A 22,863-nucleotide genomic window follows, 5' to 3' on the forward strand; every position below is an offset into this window, starting at 1 on the left:
TTGACACACTAAACCATATAATTAGTATTATATTCATTTTTTCTTAAAGGCTTCATTTGCTTCATGTGCCTAGAGTTAAATCTCTCTCTCTGTGTTCTTTCTGTACACACTCAGTTCCCATATATGGGCATGCACAGTTCCTGTTCACTATTTCCTGTCGCTGCAGCCCCGGTACATAGAGCAATATTTCCTGTTCCTCAAACTAATCTAACTCCTTTGTTTTTTTGTTTTCTTGAATTAAAAACACTTTCAAACTTTAGCACATCCTACTTTTCATCACACAAGAAATATATTTCACACTCCTTTATTCCATACACACCTTTTAAATGCTCTAACCTCTTTCAGACGCCATAAATCGTCTCACACGCACTGCCTTTCTCTCTCTCAGACTTCCCCTTTTCACTTACTCAGACAAATCACCCAGTCACTCAAATCAAATACTGACAGCATTCACACAGTTAAAATCACACAAAATACGCTTTCATACGAGTATTTTGGACATGCCTTCCATGATCAGAAAGAGCAAGTCAAAAGAAAAAAGAAAAAGAAAACTGAAACCTCTCATAACATCACTAAAGGTCAAATATCTTCATAGACCCAAAAGTAAGCATATTATTTCCCTAGTCAAAAGTCAAACCGTTACTCACAGTAATTTTAATATCACAGCCTTTGTGTTTTGAGTCATGGTCAGTGGCCCCTATTTCACAGCAAACACGCACCTCTGTTTCAACCAGCCCTGTCTGACCATCCGTTATTGGAGTCAACACAAGACTAAACGTAAAGCCAGTCATATCTCTGCTATCTTCTTCCAAAACTCCATGGTCTGTTTCCTCCATGGAGTGTACAGGTTACATTACAAAACTACATTTGAAAGCCACTCGCACACATGCAAAATGAGACAGACATGTATCATAAAGTAGTCATCGTATTTAACAACCGTAATGCCAACAAAGTAGAAATAAAAGCAATTCTTCCCTTAAAACACCAATATAAGTCGTCCTTAACCCAGTCTCTGCAGTCAGTCATTAGTTACTCATTAGTAAACAGGAAATGTCACTCTAAATATGTCACAGGCATCTCATTTACATAAACACAGACACACTCTCAAAATAAACAGCCTGCTGCAGTGCCCGTGGCAGACAGAGCCTATATACAAACATAGAAATTATAACACAGAGACGTCTGATAAATTAAATAATATTTACAAGGCCTTAAATTGCACAACCTACATAATTTAGACAAAATTTGAATTAACCCTCCAAGGGACAAACTCCAAGTTTTTGATAATCAATGACAGTCTCAGTTCCAAACTGTATCTGCTCTAATCCCTAAATATCCTAAGTAAATTTAAAAGCGTCCAACGCCCAAGCTCCAAGCTTTACTGCCCAAAAAAAGTGCATAAACCGTTCCAAACGGTAAAGTGGTCCAACCACTAGCTATTTTGGAGGTTCCCAAGTTCTCCACGATGGCCAATCGGACTATCCCGTCCAACGGAAAATCCTGAGCGTCCTCAGGAAATTGGGAGCGTCACCTCCGAGAAATGCACTTCCTTAGAACTTCCCACAGTTCCGTTCTACAGAAATTTACTTGTATTTTAAAGACATCCTATGAAACCACAAAACCGACTGTATTGATGTCCAAGCCCAGCTTTATATTCAATTATAACTGTATGACCATATACAGATTTCAAATGACCTATATCCTAAATTCAGTAGTCCAACTACTTTAAATTCTCTTTCCTTAGCAGTCCAACTGCATTTCCTTTAATCAGTACTGTCACTTAACCTTACATTATCATTACTTCAACTTCAATTCTCATGAGATTTTCACCAAAATCAAAACAGACTTTCACCAGTAATTTTCAGTGAGTAGACTTTCAATTTTGTCAGAACCAATTCAGCACTGTTTGGAAATAATTCAACAGGTAGTGCCTTACCTTTGAATAAGCCGGCTTATGTCCACTCACTTCGACCACTGACTCGTGTCTGCCTGTTTGAGCACCTTGGACCCTCTCAGTCTCAACCTCCACCTTTTCTCCCTCAACCCTCGGCCAATGCACCAAATGTTACGGGTCCGAAATTGAGGATGAGAGTAAAACAATGATGGTCCAGAAGAGGTCAATCAAACAATTGATTTTAATGAATGCACGCAGCGTGGAGAGGTGTAAACTGCAAAACAGTTGTACATCTCTACCCAAAATACACTCTAGATTGCTTTTATAACATCAGGGTATTGTAACGCCCCTTCTTGCGTTTACAAGCACATAATTTGCATGTACAGAACATTCATGTATTTTAAGAATTAACTGCAACATAGAGGTTCCTCCTTGTGGCATACTCTTAAGAATATGGTGATGATCTAAGGCCTTTGAGGTCACCATGGGCTGGACATCCTTCCGTCACCTGTAACTAAGCAAACTCAAATACCACAAGAAGCTGAATACATTCAGGCCTTTGCTCAGCTACTATTTTACTGTAACAATATACTCAGCATATGAGTTATGATACATATATATTTAACTCAATCATTTTAAAGTAGTTATAACTGCACCTGTAATAAAAATGTTAATATTTGATTATGATAACCCCTATAATATAAATTATAACATAATGCCAACAGCTTCAATAAACACTTCGATGAAATGATAATTAATGCAATGATAAGATGATGGTTATGTAAAATAATCCCTGTAATTCCACAGCCTGAACCCCCTCAATGAGATCATTAACAAGACTGGCTACGGATACCGACTACGGAACGGAGCAGTTGTCAGCCACCTCCTGTACATGGATGACATCAAGCTGTATGCCAAGAGTGAATGAGACATCGATTCACTGATCCACATTACCAGGCTATACAGCAATGACATCGGGATGTCATTCGGGCTGGAGAAGTGTAGTCGGATGGTAACAAAGAGAGGGAAGGTAGTCAGAACTGAGGGGATTGAACTACCAGAAGGCAACATTGCAGACATAGAGGACAGTTACAAGTACCTGGGGATCCCGCAGGCGAATGGGAACCATGAAGAGGCCGCTAGAAAAGCTGCAACCACCAAGTACCTGCAGAGGGTCAGGCAAGTCCTGAGGAGTCAGCTGAATGGTAAGAACAAGATCCGGGCCATCAACACCTACGCCCTGCCCATGATCAGGTACCCTGCTGGGGTAATAGGCTGGCCAAAGGAGGAGATGGAAGCCACTGACATAAAGACAAGAAAACTCTTTACCATGCATGGAGGGTTTCACCCCAAGTCCAGCACCCTGAGGCTGTACGCTAAGCGGAAGGAAGGGGGCCGGGGACTGGTGAGTCTCAGCACCACAGTCCAGGATGAGACAACGAACATCCAAGAATACATTGGGAAGATGGCCCCAACTGACCGAGTGCTCAGTGAATACCTCAGGCAGCAGAAACCCAAGAAAGAGGAGGGAGACGGGGAACCATCATGGAAGGACAGGCCCCTGCACGGTATGTACCACCGGCAGATAGAGGAGGTGGCTGATATCCAGAAATCCTACCAGTGGCTGGACAAAGCTGGACTGAAAGACAGCACAGAGGCACTAATCATGGCAGCACAAGAACACGCTCTGAGTACAAGATCCATAGAGGCTGGGGTCTATCACACCAGGCAAGACCCCAGGTGCAGGCTGTGTAAAGATGCCCCAGAGACAATCGAGCACATAACAGCAGGGTGCAAGATGCTAGCAGGCAAGGCATACATGGAACGCCATAACCAAGTGGCCGGCATAGTGTACAGGAACATCTGTGCCGAGTATAACCTGGAAGTCCCGAGGTCAAAATGGGAGATGCCCCCAAGGGTGATGGAGAATGACCGAGCTAAGATCCTGTGGGACTTCCAGATACATCCATCCATCCATCCATCCATCCTCATCCGCTTTATCCGAAGTCGGGTCGCGGGGGCAGCAGCCTAAGCAGAGAAGCCCAGACCTCCCTCTCCCCAGCCACCTCCTCCAGCTCATCCGGGGGAACACCAAGGCGTTCCCAGGCCAGCCGAGAGATATAATCTCTCCAGCGCGTCCTGGGTCTGCCCCGGGGCCTCCTCCCGGTGGGACATGCCCGGAACACCTCACCCAGGAGGCGCCCAGGGGGCATCCTTGTCAGATGCCCGAACCACCTCAACTGGCTCCTTTCGATGTGGAGGAGCAGCGGCTCTACTCTGAGCCCCTCCAGACGGACAAAATGGTGGTGGCTAACCAACCAGACATAGTGGTGGTAGACAAACAGAAGAAGACGACTGTAGTGATCGATGTAGCGGTTCCGAATGACAGCAATATCAGGAAGAAGGAACACGAGAAGCTGGAGAAATACCAAGGGCTCAGAGAAGAGCTCGAGAGGATGTGGAGGGCGAAGGTAACGGTGGTCCCCGTGGTAATCGGAGCACTAGGTGCGGTGACTCCCAAGATAGGTGAGTGGCTCCAGCAGATCCCGGGAACAACATCGGAGATCTCTGTCCAGAAGAGCGCAGTCCTGGGAACAGCTAAGATACTGCGCAGGACCCTGAAGCTCCCAGGCCTCTGGTAGAGGACACGAGCTTGAAGGATAAACCGCCCGCAGGGGCAAGATGGGTGTTCATACATACATATATACACATATATATTGTAAAGCTCCCTTCACTATGGGATGATGGTATCATTGAAAAAAATTGTCAAAATTAATATGATTTATTACACCAAAGGAGATGTAAGTAAAATTAAATCTTGCAGGCATGAAGCTTCAGGCCTGTATCTTTGTACAATAATCACACATTTCCAAATTTCAAACAAGGTGTTTTTATTTAAACTGGCTACATGAATGTACTATATTCACTTGAAAAAAGTCACATCATTGGTTTATTAGTGCAGAAGTGCAACCTGTTATATGATCTGCTAGCTGTTGAAGCCTGCCGTGAAAGTCTCATAAGGGTTGATGAAGAGGTGAAATCACCTGATACATTACAGATTGCCAAAGATTGTGTTGAACTGTTAAAGACGGTAACATGTTTTTCCTCTTCTTGTCCGGCACTGATTAGTGATATACTGAGAGCAGCTGATTTCACAGATAACTCAAAGCGTCATTCAAGCTGAGCAGGTGAATTGCTTAGATTTGAGCGTAGTCTCTCATAGCTTATTGTGCTGTGAAGTAGTTTTACCATTACTCTAGCATTAATAAACATTATTGCATCTCCTTGTTTCACATTATTGCAACAAAAAATTATGGTATTTTTACTTTTTTAATGATGGCATTGAGAGTCGCTTTGCCTTTAAGTGTGTGTTGGTAAAGTAGACTATAATGATCATACTTGATCTTAGTCATCAAGTAAAGGACAACGTCATAAAATTCAAACATGCCCTTCAGTTCAATTAAACTTCAACTCAGTAGTCATTGCTGAAGGCTTCGTGCTATAGTAAAAAATGAGTTTTTATACACTTTTGATTTTGTTTTCATAAAGGCTAGAGATCTCCTAGAGATTTTTGAGGTGACATACATTTATGTAAGGTTCTTACAAACAGCATAGAGTCCTGTGAAAAACTAAGTACACTCTTACTGCTTCTTAAGAATTAAAAGGGCAAGTTCAGGTGCTGCTTATCAAATGGACTTGATTACACAATCATCAGCAAAAGTAGCTACCTCTATAAATGCAGAGGTTTTATCAGGTTTCTGGTTTGAAGCATTCAGGTGTGTGTTAACACCCCAAGGTCAGATCATGCAACGCTCAAATAAAAACTCAATTAAAACAATTTAATGTTTTAAACTCAGTGATGCTACAGTGATGTGTGGCTTTGGGCACCATATAAGAGTTTGGACCTGGATGACTAATGACATCAGACTGAAGTGGCTGACCAGAGTGTCACATTACTGGTAACGCTTTTTACCTCTTCAGCACATTTCCAAGTTGCTCAAGACTGCAAAAAATGTGTAATTTAGTAAAAGCAAATGGTTCTTGTTACGCCCCTAGTCTAGGCGTGTAGAGACGCACATAAGGTTGGAGGAGAGAGAGACACGTGCCCGCCCTGATTCCCAAGCCAAACATCCAAAACCAGTTGTGAGTAAAAAAAAGGTGATTTTATTGAAGGTAATGAAGCATAGCTCCAGGGTGAACCCAGGCCAAAATAATAAACAAAACCAACTAAGTCCCACCAGAGAAAACTAACTAAACCCTAAGAAAGAAACAGAACAAACAAAATACAATACTAACCCTCGCTCCCTAACCCGGAAAACAGGAGAAAACTGGTCCAAAGAAAAAGGCGGCTCACCCCTTCCGCTTCAGTCTATGGGTGCCTAAGCACTAAGTTAATACACGAGGAGCGGCTCTCACAGAACACGCTCACACAAACACACAGCAAATGTATAGGCTGGAAACCAGGGCCAGGGCCGCGTCGGCTGTCAAACTGCTCGCTCGCTCGCTCGCTTCTCTCTCTCTCTCTCTGGCGGGAGCTGTCAGAGCGGCTTTTTGAATGCGGTCACGTGTTCCACGGTCCAATCAGCTGCTCACTACTCTTCATTAGGGGAGGGACCTGCAAAGAGTCTTAAGCACAGCAAAGAGACAGAACAAAACAGCCCACACAGTGTTCTTATGGCCACAGCCGTAACACCCCCCTTCCCAAAATCAAAGACATCTCCTTTGCAGATGTTTTGACAGTTACGTTTAAAGGAAAACACGGGATAGGGCATCCGCTAACACATTCTCTGTACCCTTTTTATGGCGGATTTCCAAGTTGAAATCTTGCACCAGGAGAGACCATCTCATAAGCCTTTGGTTCGAGTTCTGCATTCGCATTAGGAACACCAAGGGATTGTGGTCGGTGTAAACGATCACAGGCGAGGGGCTGGAACCGACATACACCTCAAAATGCTGCAATGCGAACAGCAGAGAAAGGGCTTCTTTTTCAATTGTGCCGTACCTTCGCTGATGGACGTTGAATTTCTTTGAGAAATAGCCGATTGGGTGAGCCACACCATATTGGTCTTCCTGTAGCAATACGGCACCTGCTCCGTTAGCACTGGCATCTACCTCTAATTTAAAAGGGCGTGCAAAATCAGGGGCAGCCAGCACTGGCGCACTGCACAGGAGAGTTTTAACAGCCAGGAAAGCACTCTGACACGCAGAGGACCACACAAAAGGTTTCAACACACTGGTGAGGCTAGTGAGGGGTGCGACCACTTCTGCGAAATTTCGACAGAAACCCCGGTAGTAGCCCACCATGCCGAGAAAATTGCGGAGCTCACGCCTAGTACGAGGGGCAGGAAAGTCCAGTATGGCCTGGATTTTGGCCAAGATAGGGCGCACTTGGCCCTGACCCACCTGTTTCCCCAAATAAGTCACCATGGCTTTACCAAAATCACACTTGGCAAGGTTGAGGGTGAGGGATGCCCATTCCAAACGATGGAACACATCAGCGAGTGTTTCCATATGCTCTGACCAGGTGTCTGAGTAGACGACAATATCATCTAGATACACTTCACACTGGCGAACGCTTCCCAGCACAATATTCATGAGCCGTTGGAATGTGGCGGGGGCGTTGCGCAACCCGAAAGGCATGACAGTGTACTGAAGAAAATGGTCGGGAGTAACAAAGGCAGAGATTTCGGCCGCATGTGATGTTAGAAGAACTTGCCAATAGCCCTTTAACAAGTCCAGCTTAGTAACAAACTTCGCAGAACCGACCCTATCGACACAATCTTCCATTCTGGGAAGAGGATAGGAGTCAGGTTTGGTCACGCTGTTCACCTTCCGAAAATCTGTACAAAACCGTGGGGTCTTATCCGCTTTAGGCACTAGGAGACACGGGGAACTCCACGCACTAGAGCTAGGAACAGCAAGACAATTTTCCAACAGATAAGAAACTTCTGTCTGGAAAAGAGCACGTTTAGTGGGATTCACCCGGTAGGCATGCTGTTTGATTGGAGGATGGTCCCCCACATCGATATCATGTTCCAGCACAGTGGTACGGGATGGAGTGTCCGAGAAAAGATTAGGATGATTCTCAATCAACCGACACACGTCATTTCGAACATCATCATCTACCTCAGTTAAATGTGACCCTAAATCACGTAGGATTTCAGAATTCCTAAGTCGTGCGCAGTCCACAGCACAACCGACAACCAAATCATCACTTCTCGGATCATACCGGGTTTCGGAACCTGGCACCCCCACAGTCGCAACTGCTGACACACCACTAGCGAAGTAGGGCTTCATCATATTAATATGACACACACGACACTTTTTCCTTCGCTCTGGGGTGTCTATGACATAATCCGTGTCACTCAATTTCGCCTGCACTGTATACGGACCACTGAACTTTGCCTGAAAAGAAGAACCAGGGACCGATAAAAGTGTTAACACTTTATCACCAACCTCAAATTTCCTTTGCACAGCTTTCTTATCAAACTTCCTCTTCATCTTACCCTGCGCTGCAACAAGAGCATTGCGTGCGATTGCACATGCTTTATGCAAACGCTCTCTAAAAGAGCTCACATAGTCCAACACATTTACCTTAGGAGCGTCTGTGTCGGACAGAAAATTCTCCTTGAGTAGTTGCAACGGGCCACGGACTGTGTGACCGAACACCAGCTCAGCAGGGCTAAATCCTAGTGACTCCTGCACGCTTTCCCTCACCGCTAAAAGTAGCAGTGGCAACCCCTCATCCCATTCTTTTTCAGACTCAAGGCAAAATTTCCGCATCATAGATTTCAACGTCTGATGAAACCGCTCGAGTGCACCTTGCGACTCCGGATGATAGGCACTAGATTTCTGATGTTTAATACCAAGTGATTGCAAAACTTGAGCAAAAATCTTACACATGAAATTAGAGCCTTGGTCGGTTTGGACAACTTTTGGTAACCCGAAAGTGGAAAAGAAGTTCACTAACGCTTTAACCACTGATTTAACTTTAAGGGTGCGCAATGGAATTGCCTTGGGAAAACGTGTAGCAACACACATCAAAGTCAAGAGGTACTGGTGGCTCGATTTTGTTTTAGGGAGTGGACCAACACAGTCGATGAGTATGTGTTCAAAAGGTTCCCCTAAAACTGGGATAGGGTGTAATGGAGCGGGTGGAATGACTTGGTTACGCTTACCGCTAATCTGACAGGTGTGACAAGAACGACAATACTTAGCAACGTCATTCTTCAGTCCTGGCCAAAAGAAATGGCGCAGAATGCGGTGGTAGGTTTTCCTAATACCTAAATGTCCAGAAAAATTGTCATGGGCAAGACTAAGGACTTTGGGCCGGTACTGTAGAGGCACCAGAACCTGCTTAGACACATTCCAACCCAGATCACCAGCTGCAGGCGGATACCAGGTACGCATTAACACATCATCCTCAACACTATAAACACGAGGGTACTGGTCACTAGAGTGGGCAGCTGAAAAACAACCCACCAGAGTCGAGTCACTGAGTTGTGCCAAAACAAAATCCTTTTTGTTAACTCCGGAAGGCAGTTGAGATGTCACTGATGGGTTAACAGACAGCATTGCCTCAGAGTCGCCCATCAGCGGGTCACAGGTTTTGGATTCAGACTCCGGCTCACCACCAGCGCAGAGAAAAGAATCAGACAGATCAACGTCACCATACTTGCGCTTGTGCGCGCGAGTTACAGCGCAAGCGGGGAAAACAGAGGGTGAGCGCTCAGCAGCAAGGTCAGATAACAAAGTATCAGGCACAGGATTCTCAACCACTCTCGGAGCAGAAAACACTTTCCCGTTTGCTAAATCATTCCCCAGAATCATCGCAACTCCGGGCACTGGGAAATGATCGCGCACTCCAACCGTTAACAAACCCGAAACGAGCAGTGATTGAAGAAACACATTGTGTAGTGGCACTCGCAGCACATCCATTTTTACTCCCCAGACAAGAGCATCCGAACCGCAAAAAGAGACATCAGAAAAAGGCAAAATACCCCTCAAAATAAGTGTCTGCGCGGCTCCGGTGTCACGCAAAATCGTGATCGGCACCCGATCCTCCTCCTTTCCGTTCAAAGAAACAAATCCTTCCAACACAAAGGGACGGTAGCTGTCATCAAGGCTGTCACTTCTCACTTCATTGTCAGGTGAAGTGGAAGCAGACATAGAACGAACGAAACCAACACTTTTCGGCTTCCTTACAGTGTGAGCCTGCTCCTTGCGCTGTAGTGATGGACAAGCAGCGATGAGGTGACCGATTTCATGACAATAAAAACATTTGCAATCTGACACAGGAATAGCAGCAGAACGCCTCTGTCGCTTAGGAGAAATCCTACAACTTTTGGCATGAGTTGCGGAAGCGTACTCACGGCGCGCCGTTGAGAGTGCTGCACGATGAGTTAACACAAATTCATCGGCAAGGACAGCGGCCTTGGACAGTAACCCCACCTTCTGTTCATTAATGTACACCACAATATTTTCAGGGAGACATGTCTTAAACTCCTCCAACAGGATCAACTCTTTCAGCTGAGTAAAGTCCTCCGCTTTACTGGCAGCCAACCACTTGTCAAATAATACAGCTTTCTCCCGTGCAAACTCCACAAACGTTTGACTGTCGGACTTGCGACACGCATGAAACTTCTGGCGATATGCCTCCGGGACTAATTCATAAGCTCGCAAAATAGTGGATTTGACAATCTCATAATCCAGACTGTCAGCAATGGAAAGACTCGCACAAACCTCCTGCGCTCTTCCTACTAATTTGCATTGCAATAATAGACTCCAGACATCCTTTGGCCATTTCAAAGTGGTTGCGATGCGCTCAAAAGCAGTGAAATAGGAATCAACCTCTCCCTCCCTAAAAGGAGGTACCAAAACAATTTGCTTGCTAGCGTTAAACTGGTCTACAATGGAAGTGTCGGGGGTTGTACTTGCAGGGACGGGAACAACGTCCTTCGCTCGAGAAGGATCAAGCTCCATAGCTCGTATCGAAGATGCATGAGCTCGACTTCCTTGGCTTTAGCCTCCAGCTCCACCTCCTTCAAGCGAAGGGCAAGCCTAACGGTGTGTTCACACCGAACGCGATAGACGCGAGCGAAAACGCCCCAAACGCCCCTAATTTGACGCGTGCACATTCGCACCTCAACGCGTGTCCAAGAAAAATCCATCGCGCGTCAAAATTGCATATTTTGACACGCGTGAACCGGAAATGTGGGAGGGATGTGGGAGGAAGTTGTGCCAGACGGTATCTTTGCTAGATGGCAGCTGTCGAGCTAGCGTTTGAAGAGAGAGTCTCCCTCCTCTATTTACTGTGGAGAGCAGAGCAGCGGCGTTAAGGACGTCCTCGCCGTACCTGGGTCCATCAGGTCCTCCAGAGGCGTGCGCAGTTTGGTGAGTTTCACCACTTGCTCGAGGAGCAGCGCCTGGATGACGGCCGATTTCAGCGATATCACCGTCTTTCACTCGCCCAGTTTGAGGACCTGCTGTCCCGCGTCGGTCCCAGAATCGCCCGCCTAGACACCAACTACAGGCGCTCAATCCCACCTGCAGAGCGCCTGTCCATCTGTCTGAGGTTAGTAAAAGTGTTTAATACGGTAGTCCTTTATTGATACCTGTGCTAATATATGCTAAACTATCGTTTATACACTGCTAACATGGCTGTGGTATGCTATCAGTGAATGCCGTCGGTGTTTACTGATAGCAAACTGTGGTATGGAGACGACTGTTTATAATATTTCTAGTGATACTCGACAGTTCTCATCAAGTCCCGATTTAATTCAATTTATGCTGTTATCAGTGTTAGCAACGATAGCATGGCTGTGGTGTCATATCAATGTATGCTCTCGGTGTTTGCTGATATCAAACTGTGGTATGAGGACCACTGTGGGTTAATCTTTGTAGTGATACTCACTCCTTTTTTCTTTTTTCTTTAGACCTGGTTTAATTCTGGTATAGCTGAATATTTGTATATAATCCCTGCAGCTGTCAGACTCTATAACAGGGGTCAGCAGCCTTTCTTTAAACTGAGAGCTAGATAAAATTGTGAACAGTTTGGTTCATCTTTAGTTATATGGTTCTATCTAGCATATTCTATCTTGATAAGCTATGTCTTATCACAGGTTAATTTTTCAAAAATATTAACAATGATTTAAGCAAGGAAAGGGCTACATGTCAACATACAACTCTTTATTTCTGTTAATGTCTTACTTCATTCCTACCTGATTGACATGTCTAGGAATTATGAGTGATTGGCACACTGTAGTGGTAAAAGTTGCTACCAATCAAATTATGATATGGTAAAGTTAAAACAAAACACAACTGACTGTTTTATATTATATCTAATATATGTTATGTAATTATCCTTTGTGGAATTACAGGGATTATTTTACATAACCATCATCTTATCATTGCAGTAATTATCATTTCATCAAAGTGTTTATTGAAGCTGCTGGCATTATGTTATAATTTATATTATAGGGGTTATCATAATCAAATATTAACATGTTTATTACAGGTGCAGTTATAACTACTTTAAAATGATTGAGTTAAATATATGTATCATAACTCATATGCTGAGTATATTGTTACAGTAAAATAGTAGCTGAGCAAAGGCCTGAATGTATTCAGCTTCTTGTGGTATTTGAGTTTGCTTAGTTACAGGTGACGGAAGGATGTCCAGCCCATGGTGACCTCAAAGGCCTTAGATCATCACCATATTCTTAAGAGGATGCCAGAAAGAGGAACCTCTATGTTGCAGTTAATTCTTAAAATACATGAATGTTCTGGACATGCAAATTATGTGTTTGTAAGCGCAAGAAGGGGCGTTACAATACCCTGATGTTATAAAAGCAATCTAGAGTGTATTTTGGGCAGAGATGTACAACTGTTTTGCAGTTTACACCTCTCCACGCTGCGTGCATTCATTAAAATCAATTGTTTGAACGACCTTTTCTGGACTATCATTGTTTTACTCTCATCCTCAATTTCGAACCCGTAACATTTGGTGCATTGGCCGAGGTTGAGTAGAGAGAGTTGGAGGTTGAGACCGAGAGGGTCCAAGGTGCTCAAACAGGCAGACACGAGTCAGTGGTCGAAGTGAGTGGACATAAGCCGGCTTATTCAAAGGTAAGGCACTACCTGTTGAATTATTTCCAAACAGTGCTGAATTGGTTCTGACAAAATTGAAAGTCTACTCACTGAAAATTACTGGTAAAGGTCTGTTTTGATTTTGGTGAAAATCTCATGAGAATTGAAGTTGAAGTAATGATAATGTAAGGTTAAGTGACAGTACTGATTAAAGGAAATGCAGTTGGACTGCTAAGGAAAGAGAATTTAAAGTAGTTGGACTACTGAATTTAGGATATAGGTCATTTGAAATCTGTATATGGTAATACAGTTATAATTGAATATAAAGCTGGGCTTGGACATCAATACAGTCGGTTTTGTGGTTTCATAGGATGTCTTTAAAATACAAGTAAATTTCTGTAGAACGGAACTGTGGGAAGTTCTAAGAAAGTGCATTGTTCGGAGGTGACGCTCCCAATTTCCTGGGGACGCTCAGGATTTTCCGTTGGACGGGATAGTCCGATTGGCAATCGTGGACAACTGAGGACGGTCCAAAATAGCTACTGATTGGATCAGTTGACCATTTGGAACGGTGTTTGCACTTTGTTTGGGTAATAAAGGTTGGACCTTGGGCGTTGGACGCTTTTAAATTGACTTAGGAACTTTAGCAATTAGACCAGACACAGGTTGGACCTGATACTGGGTCATTGATTATCAAAAACTTGGAGTTTGTCCCTTGGAGGGTTAATTCAAATTTTGTCTAAATTATGTAGGTTGTGCAATTTAAGGCCTTGTAAATATTATTTAATTTATCAGACGTCTCTGTGTTATAATTTTTATGTTTGTATATAGGCTCTGTCTGCCACGGGCACTGCAGCAGGCTGGTTATTTTGAGAGTGTGTCTGTGTCTATGTAAATGAGATGCCTGTGACTTATTTAGAGTGACATTTCCTGTTTACTAATGAGTGGCTAATGACAGACTGCAGAGCCTGGGTTAAGGACGACTTCAATCTGTGTTTTAAGGGAAGAAATGCAGTTTATGTTTATTATATTTGTGTGACTGTTGTTGATTATGATAAGTATTTCATGATAACTGTAGAATATGAGTATGGGGTTTGCTTGACACGTGTCTGTACTAGGTAAAACTGTGTAAGACTGATAGGAAGTTTATAGAGACTGCTACACATGGCTGATGCCTGTATTTAAGACGCTGGTTTTGTTTATTACAAGACTGTAAGTAAAGTTTTATTTCTTGCCATGACTGTATGAATTTTTGCTGGGTTTTGAGATAGGATACATAAACTGTTGATACTTAAGACCGTTATCTGGGTTCTAAGAACTGAAATTGAATTTGAGATAATTTAATTAAAAAAGATGTCTGTAAGCGATGTGTGTTTTGGGGTGTTGAAGTAAGATGTCTTAGGATTTTTAGATGGGTTCTGTTTCAGTTTGAGATAATATATACAGTTACATTTTCTGTGTGTGTGTTGTTGAGTGACAACATGCGCAGTTTAAATTGGGCGCTGTTCCTTCCTCTTTTTAGTTTCAAAACACAAAGGCTGTGAGATTAAAAATTACTGTGAGTAACGGTTTGACTTTTGACTAGGGACATAATATGCTTACTTTTGGGTCTATGAAGATATTTGACCTTCAGTGATGTTATGAGAGGTTTCAGTTTTCCTTTTCTTTTTTCTTTTGACTTGCTCTTTCTGATCATGGAAGGCATGTCCAAGATACTCGTATGAAAGCGTATTTCGAGTGATTTTAATTGTGTGAATGCTGTCAGTATTTGATTTGAGTGACTGTGTGATTTGTCTGAGTAAGTGAAAAGGGGGAGTTAGAAAGAAAAGGAGTTAGATTAGTTTGAAGAACAGGAAATATGGCTCTGTGTACCGGGGCTGCAGCGACAGGAAATAGTGAACAGGAACTTTGCATGCCCATATATGGGAACTGAGTGTGTACAGAAAGAACACAGAGAGACAGACGAGGCCCATGGAGCAAATGAAGCCTTTAAGAAAATGAATATATTACTAATTGTATGCTTTAGTGTGTCAATACAGGTGGACTCTCTCAACATTGCAACCTTGAGTTCAGCAGCAGAAAAGTAGATTAAAAGAATTGGGAGAATAAGCCAGTTTTTGGCTCGAAATTGTGCGGCTGGATCTCTCACTTTGTCCCTGAAGCGGAGAAGAAGTTCAAAGGACAGTCAATCGCCTGATGAAGACCGATAGAACATCGTGGACTTGAATACAGCAGGCAAACGACAGTGCCACTGATCCATTAACACTGATGACGACTGACGACCAGCAGCAGCATGTAAGAGTACTGCAACATGTACTGTGAAAATACAGGCTGGGCAGTTGAACAGTGGGATAAAGAACTGTGGAAGAGCACTGGACATTGAGTGATATTTTGCCACGCTGGGACTTAATCTGAAAGAAAGACTGTAAAGAAACAGAGAAGAAGACAACAGCTGAGTTGAGACTGTGTTTGCTGGAGCCTTGAAGCCCGAACAGGACATTGTGCAGAGAGGACCAGTGAGAGATGAAGCTGGACGAGTTTGACTGCGAGAATATAGGATATAATTGGATTGAAAATTGAAGCCTGAACTCATGAATTGTTTAGGGATGTCCACCATAGCATAACAAAGAGGTAAACATTAGAAAAGGTAAGAATAATGAACGAAAATAATTGTCATTACCTTAATGAATAGAAAACACACATACAAATTGTTACATGTGAGATTATTTTTGAAATGAATCAGAAGTGAGATAGTTTGAATCTAAAGCTCAGTGGTGAAATGCATAAATTAAATATGAATATATAGGATGCAATGAAGAAACAGCTTACACGTAGTGTACATTAACATGAATACATCGCAAGGCAACGAAGAACTCAATGAATTAATTTAATGAAGAAGCAGTTTACACCCAATTAACATAAAATGCAGGGAAGAACACGCTTACATGCCTGGCATAATTGGTGTTTCTGACCAGAGACAGAGAAATGGGTTATTTAACCACTGGTGATAATAATGAAAATGTCTTAGTTTTGTTATTTTCAGGAGTAAAGCAGACTTGGACCGGCTCTCCAGATCCAGCAGTCGGAAGAAAGTTAGAGGTTAACATCTATGGATAAGTTAAGGCAAGTTTCTGGTTGAATTGTTCACAGCATGATGTGTCCAGGAACCTGAAAAGCAAGCCCCAACACCTGGCTGAAGACCAGGAGGGCGGTAATTTAAGGTGGGAAATCAAAATGTGGGTTAGTAACTCGGGGAAAAAGAAAACTGACTGCTTAACTGGAGAGTTGGGAAGAAGTCTGGGAGACTGTGAAGTCATAGATGCAAAATAACATATACCCATACACACACAAACAGAAAATGCATTAACCTTATAAAGACAAGCTCCTGAAGCTTAATGAACAGATATTGATTAAAAACCTGGCTAAGAACATAAGCATATGCAATGAAGATCTGCTTGCTGCTTGTATGAGTGAGAGAATGGTGTGAATGGTTCATAAAATAGATGGAAAAACAAAAGAAAAGTGTCTATAAGAGTGACTCAGGAGTGCTCTTGCACTGATTGATCAAAGTAAGTGATTAGTATAGAAAGAATATGAAAATCGTTCAATAATGTGATAAGGTGTAAACATGTATTTTTCTTGTCAAGTTGGCAGTTGAGCTGTGAGTCTATGAGCAGAGACACTTCCTCTCTTCATTTTTTCTTAACACTTCCTGTGTGTGTGTGTGATTGAGGCCTTAAAGGAGGGGTAGATTGTTCAGAGGTGCAAATTTGATTAGGAGGTCTATAAATTAGTGTTGACACATTGTTGTAAGGTGTTAGGCTGAATCTGAGTATGGTGATGTGCTTAACCGGGGTTATTGTGGTGTACGAAACGGTGTAGCTTTTGGCGAGGTTTTCGGTGTGTTGAATGGGTGAAATTTAAGATTGTTTTAGATTTTTGAGGCTGTTGTTTCTATTTCAAGAGAGGGAGTTTTGATAAACATGGACATGTCTAAAGGGGCCCATAGTTTTTGTAACAGTGCACTTAGAGAAAAAACCTGTCAGGTGATTTTGTTTTGTACTTTGATGAGCTAATAATCAGCTCTCTTTTTTCATTTTTGTTCTAAGTAGGCCTGGAAGACAGTGAACGGACGGCGCTGACAAAATTACCAAGTACGAAAATCAGGTGGGCTTTACAGAATTATAATTGATTATAATCAGAGACTGAGTGGCGGCGAGTCCCTGTCTAAAAATGATTGCAGCGAGTCAATCCAGTCAAAAGTATAGCGAACTATTTTCCTAAAAAGGAAAACGAAATAAAACAAATGATCGAGCTCATTTTGCTGATGTGGAGCATCTGATGACGTGCGCAGAAGGCTGCAGATCAGCAAAAAATATCACGTGTGAATGCATGGGAGTGAATGTGAGTGATGGGACCAAGAGGGGAAATAAATGAAAGGACAAGTGGGAGACTTAAATCTGGGGATGCTGATTTTGAGATATTGATGTGTGCGTTGAGAAAATTATTTACTGGGGTTGGATTATGTTATTACATTATAGAATGCTAAATGCTAAAAGGGAAACATTGATGTAACTTAAGTTACCATGAACGGAGGGGACACATGATTAATAACTGTTCTGTGTAAGTTTATTTTGTGTTATAACACAGGTTGGATCATAAGTGGAGAAACTGAGTATAAAAGGTGATGTTCTGGTTAACACACAGGTTTTTGTTTCCAGGACGTTTCAAGGATGCAGGCTGTGGATGGAGCCAAGAAAGGATTTGACATGATGATTAATTTGATTTCATTCCTTAAATACAGGTTTGAAGGGCCAGAGCATGTATGCCTAATATGATAGGACTAACCTTTTTCTTTTAATTTCCTAAGCTTGAGTGAAGGATTTTGAGTTTGTAACACATGAGATGTGTCACAAAAAGGGGGGTGTTAATATATGCGATTAGCTACATGAAATGTGTTCTTTTAGGGTTACTAAGCAAATGTCTACGTGACCTTTACCTAATAACCTTTGTGATGATAAACTTGTTTACCGACTTGCTCTCTTGTAGAACATACAGACTTAGAAAAGGGGAACTTCAGCTTTGAGTTCTGAGAATAACTCTGTTAAGTTGACAGGAAACACGTCGAGACAGCAATATAGGGCAAATATGTTTGAGCTTGTAATTAAATGTGGGGCTTGAAAAGAGGAAGCAAATTTGGTACAGGACGTACTTGAGATGATCAGACGAGAGAAGGAGAAGGTCAGGAATAGTTTAAACTAAGATTGAGAAAGTAAATGGGGTAAAAGGGGGTGTAGCTTCAGGGCAGTTCACAGCCTGGCGTAAACGCAAGGTGCTGTCACACAGCTTAAGTTATTTGGTTGACTTATTTTATGACAAAATAATAACAAATAAAGAACAATACAGAATCCAAATCTGAACCAAAGAACGAAATAGTGAAATGTGGATTATTGGGTTTTTCTCTGCATATATGAAGCATTTGTAATGTGTATCTGCTAATGAAGGCTTGTAGAGGCCAGTTTATACTCACAAACAAGTGCTCAGCCAGACTGAAAAACAGGAAGCTTTAGTGCACAAGGCATATTAATAAATATAGACACAAAAAGAGGAACTCCCCATATAAACAACGTTCAAAAATGTGTGAAGTATAAAGTACCGAAATAACACTATATAAGTCACCGTTGATGATTCTAATGTTAGAGAGCTCTTGCAACTGGCGTCTGAGCTGTGCAGAGGTCGATCTTGGTCATAACAGTGATGTCTCTATTTACAGGTTGAGTTAATTTTATACACAATGCGTAACTGTGCTTGTTTAGAGTTGATGTTCCGTCCAAACAGGTTTTAAGCTTCACTGGTGAGAGTGTCCAGGTGATACATGTTGAGGGAAGATGAGAACATAGCAGGTGAATTGCATGCACGCTTACAAACACACATGATTTAAATATAGGCCAGGCCAAAGGCCTGGACTTGATGCAGCTTTCAACTTTACAGCTCCTAACTTGCAGGAATGGCGGGGAGTGTAATGAATGAATGCAAAACATGCTTACAGACACAAACATGACAGGGGTTTATTTTACAGGGTAAAGGTGGACCACAGGTTGCTTTGTTTCTGCTTAGCAACTACTGAGGTAAATGATGTTAAAGATAAATATGCAATAAGTGAACAGGAAATGTGTAAGGGTGAGCCGGGTGAAACAAAATGTTGTAGATAATGGAAACTTGTCTAACGGGCATTAACAGTAACCTTTGCATGTTATGTATATGCTTGAGGCCAAAAGAGGCGTAAAACCAGATAGAAAACTTTGAAGTGTGCTTTTTAGCGGAGAGTCAGGCTGACATGGGGATGGTGTGTATTTTACTGGGGTGGTGTTTAATAAAATTAAAAGCGTTGCTCACACACATAAAGAGTATTGAGATTGAATAAAGTTAATATAATGGATAGAGCCCAGAACAGGATAATATATAAGTGAAATCAAATGCAATGTATGATTTCACTTTTATTGGGAAAATAATCAGCCAAGAAATGTGTATTGAACTCTCCACATACTTTGAAACTGCGCAACTCTGAGTGGGCAATGTAATGAAGCAACTGTTACATATTTGCATTAAACTAGCCAACATAGACTCACCACCACATGATGTTGCCCTGCAGCGGGGGCAGAAAATCATTTGCAAACCAGGGATCTTATGTTGATTATTATATTCTTACTTATGTACACACACACAGAAGGGAAAATTTCAAAACAAAACAAAAAACAACTTCGCTTAACCTGTCAAGCACAGGAGAAATAAAAATCTCTTTGGGCTCTGTTAAAATTTCTTTAGTAAAAGTGTAGAGGCATGTACACACAGATTGGCAAACCGGTACAGAGTCTAGCTGAAGAGCTTAACAAAGCAGACGTGGCAGTAGGGTTTGTGATTTTGCCTGATATGATATTGGGAACCAACTTTGAATAATGACAGGAACCTGAGATGAACACAGTAAGTTAGTAAGGTATAGCAGAGAGAGGCTGTTTGTTTTCTATCCCTTACAGGAGAAGATTTCCACTAGAGAGGGACCCAGAAAAGGAGCAGAGACCACTTAAGCATGAAGTGTTTTCAAGTGGGAGCTGGTGTTTTATTGCTGGACCACCTAGAGGACATGAGGTTGTTGTCGGATTTGCTGAGTCAGGGGGCGGCTAGAGAGGGTCAGAGCGAAGGTAGTGGACCTGGGAATAGTGTAGTGACGTCTTTGGAAGACGTCAAGAGAGGGAATTGTGGAATTACAGGGATTATTTTACATAACCATCATCTTATCATTGCAGTAATTATCATTTCATCAAAGTGTTTATTGAAGCTGCTGGCATTATGTTATAATTTATATTATAGGGGTTATCATAATCAAATATTAACATGTTTATTACAGGTGCAGTTATAACTACTTTAAAATGATTGAGTTAAATATATGTATCATAACTCATATGCTGAGTATATTGTTACAGTAAAATAGTAGCTGAGCAAAGGCCTGAATGTATTCAGCTTCTTGTGGTATTTGAGTTTGCTTAGTTACAGGTGACGTAAGGATGTCCAGCCCATGGTGACCTCAAAGGCCTTAGATCATCACCATATTCTTAAGAGGATGCCAGAAAGAGGAACCTCTATGTTGCAGTTAATTCTTAAAATACATGAATGTTCTGGACATGCAAATTATGTGTTTGTAAGCGCAAGAAGGGGCGTTACAATACCCTGATGTTATAAAAGCAATCTAGAGTGTATTTTGGGCAGAGATGTACAACTGTTTTGCAGTTTACACCTCTCCACGCTGCGTGCATTCATTAAAATCAATTGTTTGAACGACCTTTTCTGGACTATCATTGTTTTACTCTCATCCTCAATTTCGAACCCGTAACACCTTATAATTACAAAATGTTTTATGTAAGATTTAAGTTTTGTAATTTAAATCTGACATCACAAAAGTATTTTGGAATTTGAATAATGTATTTTGTAACTGCAGTACACATAATACTAATTTTGAACAATTTTGTCCAGGTTCCTTGCCACCGGGGACTCCTTCAGGATCATCGCGTTCAGTTTCAGAGTCGGTGTGTCCACGGTGTGCCAGATCACCCCCCAGGTAGCGACGGCCATCTGGGACTGTCTAGTGGGCGACTTCATGGCTGTGCCTTCACCTGGAGACTGGCGGTCCATCACAGAGGGATTCCAGGAGCGCTGGAACTTCCCTCTCTGCTGTGGAGCTCTGGATGGGAAGCACGTCCAGACAAAGGCACCCCATATATCACATAGGAGACACACACATTGGTATACACTAAATATTTATTCCATTTCTTTTTTTGTGGTGCCCAAATTTATGCACCTGCTTGATTTATCACATTTAACACAAATATCACTGTGTGTGTCTCCTGTATGATATATTTAACTGACATTTTTTATTGTAACAACCAACGATTTATACAGGAAAATAACGGCTATTAACAAGGTTGCCCAAACTTTTGCATCCCACTGTATTACTATATTCTGTTATTAGTATAATATGAAATAAATTCTACATGTGTCAAGTCGTGTGCCAACATTTGCTGTGTAGTAGAACTGAGACATTAGTCATTATAAAAATTTATTTGAAATAATATTAAAATTCTAAAAAAGAAAAACATTAAACATAAATATATAAAATATAAGTATTTACAGAGAGACAGGAATAAAAAGGACCCAGCTGCTCTCCAGAGCAGGAACAAGGCTGAGGAGGAAATGCTCCATTGGAGACTGGTGTGGCCTCTTCAGGGACACCAGGATGGCCAGCTCCACCACCGATGGACCCATCCCTCATCTGCCTCGGAGCTGTCCTCCTCTCTGGGCCTGTAAAACAGCACAAAACACAAAGAAATGAGAAGGCTGCTACTAGATTTTAATTTCAACATTGAAAAAACAAATAAACAAAAAAAACAGGATATAATCAGATTGGTTGTAGATATTTAGTAAAGGTGATCACAAGGGAATCCCACCGAGTAAAAAGCTATCAGTGCTTGCTGTACATCTGATGCTACAATTGCATACCTGTGGGTGCAGCAGCGGGAGCTCATGGACTGGGGAGCAAGGAGAAGCAACAGGGGATGCTCTGCTGCAGAATCAGCTGGTTCTATCAAGACAATATTAAATGTTAACAGGTTGAATACAATAATCATAGAGAAAGTATATACAGTGGTCCCTCATTTATTGCAGCAGGGGTTGTCAGAATAACTAGCCCTTCGCCATGCACTTTATACACTTTTTCCCCCACACACATGAACATAAGTCACAGTTCTCACAAGTTGTTTCTCAAAGTGCAAACCTTTGTAGATTGCAAAACGTATAAGTATTATGCCGTGTTTTGTCTTCATCTGCCTGCCACTTTCGTGCGCCTTTTTCCCTCGCGGTGCAGGTGTCTATTTCCGAATGAAGGTCATAGTTATGGGTGTTTTTGTGCTGTTTTATCTATTGGATGTGATAGTTATCAAAACAAAACATGATAAATTTGACAAGCGCAGGAGACACAGCACGGAGGAGATTTGTCAATCAGGCTGCAGAATGCAATGCTGTACTGTGCAAAAAAACCCCAAAACAAAACAAAAAAAAAAATCAGCGAAAAAGCGAGGCAGTGACGGATGAGCGGGACCACTGTGTGCTGTTTATTAATAAACAAAATATATTCCTATATGACAACATGCATAAAAGCAGAACGGTATTTGTACATCAGTGGGAAAATAGCGGTGGCTTGCTAGCTTTTGTGCGGCTTCCCCGGGTCAGTGAAAAATGTAAAAAGAGAAATTAATGAACTTACCAGGTTGCCCGATCTCTTCACATATCTTCCTCCAAGCTCGGTCCTTTATATTCCTGTCTTGGTACAC

The 22,863-nt window shown here is 42.1% G+C and overlaps 1 protein-coding gene across 2 annotated transcripts in view; it reads left to right on the forward strand.

Moving 5' to 3' along the window:
• The window catches only part of LOC100701335 (protein tyrosine phosphatase receptor type H), a 574,626-nt gene that overhangs the window by 171,682 nt on the left and 380,081 nt on the right, over window positions 1-22,863 (forward strand). The gene's annotated exons all lie outside the window — the stretch shown is intronic.

This window comes from Oreochromis niloticus, linkage group LG8 (assembly GCF_001858045.2).
Source record: "Oreochromis niloticus isolate F11D_XX linkage group LG8, O_niloticus_UMD_NMBU, whole genome shotgun sequence".
In the NCBI taxonomy this organism is placed as follows: Eukaryota; Metazoa; Chordata; class Actinopteri; order Cichliformes; family Cichlidae; genus Oreochromis; species Oreochromis niloticus.